General features: G+C 38.3%; 1 pseudogene; it reads left to right on the top strand.

The window, feature by feature from the left end:
• Nucleotides 1-1,924: 1,924 nt before the first annotated feature.
• On the top strand, nucleotides 1,925-6,344 carry LOC111201373 (annotated as a pseudogene).
• Nucleotides 6,345-6,879: the final 535 nt, after the last annotated feature.

Here is a 6,879-nt window from a genome sequence, read left to right on the forward strand (position 1 = left end):
AAAGAAAACCATTGGTTATGCCCAAAACTGAAGGAAACTATCGGTTTGTCCAAACCAAAAAATTTCAATGACTGACACCCCAGCGCAACATGCAGCGATCAGTCGCGAAGAAGACAAGCGAAACATCCAGCCAAAGAAATAAGCGAGATCACAAGTCCAGAACATCTATCCCTCAGACCTTACTTCCAAATTCACTGAGTACGCTACGCTACTCACCAGTGAACTGAGGAGACTTACTGTTGGGTATGGGCCTGGCCCTCCTAAAAGGCTCACAAGATAGTTGTCCTGACCTGTAACTATGTAGAGAAAACTCGACTCACCGGCTCGCGAACGACCGATCGGATCGACTCAAGACTGCTTTTAGTCGATCAAACGAGCGACTTAAGGCAGTCGACTCGACGACTCGAAGGAGCGGTCCGAAAGCTCTGCCTAATCAACGAAAGGCACATCAGGGGAAGGCGAGCTAGGTTATCGAACGACCGCCTATATAAGGGAGGGAAGAAGCAATGAGGAAGGGATCCACAAATCTCCACACACTAATAGGCTAGAATTAGGGTTTTACATCTTACTCTCGCCGACTTGTACCTTCCGGCGAACTAGCTTTCGCCGACTTACTTTCTACCGCATATTTCCCGTTTTGTAACTCAATCAAACGATTCTATAATCTAATAAACGATTTTTTCTTAACCCACCGACAAGTTCTCGTCTCTTCTTTTTACTAGTTTGTCGATAGTTCTCGGTTCAAACAACCATGTTTTGTAAGCAGGTTCCATTAGATGAAACTGACTGACCGGCTTGGGGTTGTGGACTCAGATTAGAAAATTGGTGAAACTAATCTTTCCATTAGAAAAAGGTTGTTTGGCATTTTGATCCCGCGGGTACGGCATTCATAAAAGTCAAACAATCATCCCTATTGTTTATGCATCAACTTTCTATTGTTTATCAGAATGAAAAATGACAGAGCCATTTTAATAACGCCTGCAACTAGCATCATCTATATCAATTGTTATTCTTGGAACATAACACGAAAATTCCTGATTTTTGCTGATTCAAATATTGCAACGAGTTGGACTAAGATTGTTCACCACATTCCAAGTTCGGTATAATAATTTGTGTACTCTTTGATATTATTGGAATCTTACAATATTAAATTGCGTTGTCTTCTTGATTGATGGAAATTTACTTAGATATACGACTTTGGTTCATTCACAAAATTACTATCAAACTCCCAAGATCTTAACATCTTAACAAAAAGATTCAGCTGCGTAAATTGAATCAATTGCTCCACTACTCTTCAAAAAAAAAACAGCATTCTCCAGTACTCTTCTCTTTTAATTCATTTCATTTTCATTTTCATTTATTTTTAATTCGAAATCTGATAAAAAATCCAATAAACCCAATATAAATCTACTTATTTACAAATCATGCCACTAAACCTAATTTTATCTCTTATCTCTTATCTCTACAAATCTATATTTCATTTATATTCTTCATCTTCTTTCTCTCTTCTATTTTTTTCTCTCTTCTCTTTTTCTCTCTTCTCTTTCATTCTTCGATCCAAATCTTTTTTGTCTTTAATTTTGTTCTTCTTCGGTTGTTCTGCTTTTCCTTTGTTCTTCTTCGAATCTCTTTTTCTCCGAATCTCTTCTTCTTCGAATCCATTCTTCTCCAAATCTTATATGTTTCTCCTCTTTTTTTGATTTGTTGTTCTTTGTTCGCAATTTTAGGGTTCTTCTTAAAATATCATATGTTTTCCTCTCTCTCTCTCTCTCTCTCTCTCTCTCTCTCTCTCTCTCTCTCTCTCTCTCTCTCTCTCTCTCTCTCTCTCTCTCTCTCTCTCTCTCTCTCTCTCTCTCTCTCTCTCTCTCTCTCTCTCTCTCTCTCTCTCTCTCTCTCTCTCTCTCTCGCACTACAAATCTGGCTTGCTGCAAGAATATATGAGAAATGTGAAAGTAAAACCGTAGAACTTGGTTAAACTAGGTTCAAAGTATTACAAAGTTGTACTTCGACAATAGTACAACTTAGTAAAACTTTGTACTAGTTTTATCAACTCGTGCAATCGTTGGTAAAACTGTATAACTAGGTTATAGTTTTACCAAGTTGTACCTTGACAAATGTACAACTTGGTAAAACTAAAACCGAGTTATACCATCTTCGAGGTATAACTTGGTAAAACTATGACATAGTTATACCAAGTTTGTACTTAGGCATTGATGTAACTTGGTTCAATTTGGTTTTTAGTTTTACTAAAATTCAAAATTCATATTTTGAATTTGATACCCAAAATTCAAAATTTAATTTTTCAAGTGAGGAGGGAAAACATAATGACAAAATTGGAAATCTCTTATTTCACTAAGAGTAGAGAGTATGTTAGAATTCGTAAGAGTATGCCAAAATAAATTTTGCCTCATTAAGAGTATCTAAGATTATTACTCGCGTAATTGCTCTTTTTTGTGTGTGTTATGTTTCCATTTATTTTGTTTCTGAGTCAGTCTATAGTTATACCCTATATAATTGGGCTGATTTGATCAAATTTCAGTGTGAACGCCACCTGTGTGGTGATTTCTCTCTATGAAATTTTTTTGAAATGCTCTTTTCTCAAGTGAATTTTTTTTTTATTTTGTCGATAAAAATGCTGCTTGTTAAGTCATGTATCCTATGTTGTACCGAGATGGATACGGGTACGGAAGCGGGGGACGAAACGGCAAAACTAAAAATTATGAGTAGCATATATGTTATTGATATAATAAAAATAAAAAATTTATAAACCAAAAATACTAGTAAAAAGGTTATAAGTTCAAAATCTAGTTAAAACTTGTATTTTTTATTTTTATTTGGAAGAAAAGTAAGTGAATAAGCTTAGGAAAGGATAATGTTAAAGCAAATCTGTTTTGAAACATTCCATAATTAATGGTTGCCGTCCCCAAAGTGTCCCCCCGTGCCGTCCCGGAAACGTCTCCTGTACGGATACGTCCATCAATTTGAGGTCACCGTCGTTCTAAGATGGTTTGTTTGCTGTCTTGCCTGAACTGGTGATAGATTGCAAATATGGTTGTTCTGTGTTTATGTTTATGCCGATTATCTGAAACTAGTACATCAAAGTTTATTTTTATTTTTTGAGCGTGTCCTTGAAGATGGTTGTAGCGAAATTACAGAACGGGAGAGTGATGTTTGTAAATTGCATTCAGGTCTTCATGGTCCCTACCTGTGTTTGAGCTGTAAAGCAAGTTGTATTTTGTTTTACAGCAGATAACTAACACCTTTGCATTATTTTCCCACTATGGGTGGTTGAACTTTAATATACGGCTGTGTGTTCTTATCTACTCATTCTGCTTGTAATTAATTGTCACTCACTTTGGGCTCAGCTTCTGATTTTTTTTTCTCTCTTTGCTGCAATGGGAGGTTTATTCTCGATCTCCATGCCATGTGACCAAGTGGTGAATCAAGTGTCTCGATGTCTTTGCACTCATGAGAGTTATATATACAGCCTTTCAGAGAATCTAGCTGCTCTGCAGAAAGACATAGAAGTGCTCAAGGCGAAGCGAGATGATGTGCAAAGAAAGGTTTGCAGAGAAGAGTTTACAGGGCGTCGTGAGAGGCTTTCTCAAGTCCAGGTATGGCTTACTAATGTCCTGAACACCGAGAACAGATTCAATGATCTGTTTAGCACTAACAACGTTGAGCTTCGAAGGTTGTGTCTTTGTGGGCTCTGCTCTAGAAATATGAAGATGAGCTATATTTATGGGAAGAGGGTTGTTCGGATGCTGAAGGAGGTTGAGAGTCTCAATTTTCAAGGATAATTTTCTGTGGTGACTGAGACAACTTTAGTAGCTAAGGTGGATGAGATGCCTGTTCAACCCACCATTGTTGGTCAAGAAACAATGGTTGAAAGGGTATGGACTCGTCTCATGGAAGAAGGAGTCGAGGTTGTGGGTATGTATGGCATGGGTGGAGTAGGCAAAACCACCCTTCTCACACAAATCAACAACAAGTTTACCGAAACATGCGGAGGAGGAGGAGGAGGAGGATTCGAGGTAGTGATATAGGTTGTGGTGTCTAAAAGTCCAGAGATCCATAGGATTCAAGGAGACATTGCCAAAAAGCTAGGCCTTGAAGGAGAGGAGTGGGGCCAAAAAAATGAAAACCAGAGGGCCCTTGAGATACACAATGTCCTCAAGAGGAGAAAGTTTGTGTTGTTGCTGGATGATATATGGGAGAAAGTGAATTTGAAAGCGGTTGGAGTCCCACATCCAAGCAGACAAAATGGATGCAAAGTAGCTTTTACTACTCGTTCGAGAGATGTGTGTGGGCGTATGGGGGCTGATGACCCTATCAAAGTCAGTTGTCTAGAACCAGAAGATGCTTGGGATTTGTTTAAAAAAAAGTTGGAGAAAACACATTGAAAGGCCATCCAGACATCCCTCATCTCGCAAGAAAGCTCGCTGGAAAATGCTGTGGTCTACCATTAGCACTTAATGTCATTGGCGAGACCATGGCATGCAAAATGACGGTACAAGAATGGCGTACTGCTATTAACCACTTGAGTTCATATGCTGCAGAGTTTTCTGGCATGGAAGATGAGATTCTCCCGATCCTCAAGTATAGCTATGATAATTTAAACACGGAGCAGGTGAAATCATGCTTCCTGTATTGTTCTTTGTTCCCTGAAGATCACCGTATGGAAAAAGAGAGGTTGATAGACTACTGGATGTGTGAGGGGTTTCCTAGATGAGAACCAAAGTAGAGAAAGAGCATTAAGCCTAGGCTATAAGATCATTGGTACACTTGTACGTGCATGTTTGTTGTTGGAGGAAGTTATCAATAAAGAACAAGTGAAAATGCATGATGTGGTTCGGGAGATGGCTCTATGGATAGCATCTGATCTTGGGAAGGATAAAGAAAAATGTATTGTGCAAGCCAGAGGCGGGTTATGCGAGATACCAAGAATCAAGAACTGGAGTGCTGTGGTAAGGATGTCTCTCATGGAAAATGAGATTGAGATGGTCTCTGGCATCCCTGAGTGCTCCAAACTTACAACTCTCTTCCTTCAGAAAAACGATTCACTGATACATATCTCACCTGATTTCCTCCGGTGTATCCCTATGCTCGCTGTCTTGGATCTGTCCGGGAACTCAAGTCTCCGGACACTGCCTGAACAAATATCAGAGTTGGTCTCCTTGCGATATCTTGACTTGTCATGGACATGCATCAGGCGGCTACCTCTTGGTTTGCTAGAGTTGAAAAAGCTCATACATTTGAGGTTGGATTACATGAAGAGACTTAAGAGTGTTTCAGGAATATCAAATTTGTTGAGTTTGAGGAAACTGCAACTACTACAGTCTAAAATGTCGCTAGACATGAGCTTAGTGGAGGAGTTGCAACTCTTGGAACATTTACAAGTTCTCAACATAAGTATCAAGTCAAGTTTGGTTGTGGAGAAGTTGTTATATGCTCCCAGGTTGGTGAAATGCCTTCAAGTTGTAGTACTTAGAGAGCTTGAGGAAGAATCACACAGAGTATTGGCTTTCCCAGGTATGGATAGTCTCCGTAAAGTCATCATAAGGAAGTGTGAAATGTGGGAGATAAAGGCAGAGAGGAAGACTTTATCATTAACTCAAGGCTTCCCAAACCTCTCTAGTGTGCATATAAGCAGCTGCAATGGTCTGAAGGATTTAACGTGGCTTTTGTTCGCTCCAAACATCACTAGCCTTGAGGTTCTTGAATCAGGACTATTAGAAGCAATAATAAGCCAGGAGAAAGCTACGAGTGTTGCCATTCCTTTCCAGAAACTGGAGAGTCTGCGCTTACACAATTTAGCAACGTTGAAGAACATCTATTGGGGACCTTTGCCTTTTCCATGTCTAAAGACAATCCACATAACAGAGTGTCCAGAGCTGAGAAAGCTCCCATTGGATTCTCAAAGTGTCTCCAGGGTTGAAGAGTTTGCTATTAAATACAAAGAGGAAGACTGGTTTGAAAGAGTCGAATGGGATGATGAAGGCACTAAACTCCGTTTCTTACCTTTCTTCAAGTTCTTTGGACCTGAATGGCAAGTTACCTATGTGCGGTAACAACTTTAAGAGTTGTCTGAGTTGAAGCAATACAATGATTTCAATGACAAGGGAGAAGATAGTCATTACTTTTTAACAGTCTTGGTAAGATCGATTTCGAAGGAACAGAGTTTGTGATCCCATATGCTTCAATTTCATAAACGCTCAACACAAACAATACAGTTAAATTGGATTTTGTAAACTGAATAATAAATGATTTAATTTATAAAACGCTCTTTTAGACTTATTGTATACTCTTTGATCAAAATATATAAATGAAATATTTTTATTTTACTCATAGCTTAGAGAATGTTATTTCTCATGCAGTTGAAAGACTTTGTGGTGGTCAAGTATCCCATGAAGGCATGAACCAAAGCAAAGTTTGACTGGACAGTTCTCTTTCTCACATGCATAGATATTATTTTCTATCTTCTCTAAGTCTCCCATGCGACTTGGATAGTGCAATTTCACCATTTTGCTTAACTTTAATTAATACTTATTTATTTTCAGTGCAGTTAATTAAAACATAAACTAATGTTGGTGAAACTTATATGCATAGATCTAGAAACTTCAACTTTTTTGCCCTTTTATGAGTCTTTTAATTTGTGTTTTTCTCCTCTTTATCTTATGCATGATTACAATTATAGTTCTCATTGTTATCCGGAAGAAGACATATAAATCAAAATGCAGTCATAGCTCCCAATTGCAATTTACATCTCAAATTTTTAGGAGCATGAGATTTGTTAAGTGCATTCAGCAGTAAATGGATTGGAAAATATAAAATAAAATGTACTTATTCACACGTCTTGAGCTGCCCAAAAGTGAAATC

Source organism: Brassica napus, chromosome A10 (assembly GCF_020379485.1).
Source record: "Brassica napus cultivar Da-Ae chromosome A10, Da-Ae, whole genome shotgun sequence".
Classification (NCBI taxonomy): Eukaryota; Viridiplantae; Streptophyta; class Magnoliopsida; order Brassicales; family Brassicaceae; genus Brassica; species Brassica napus.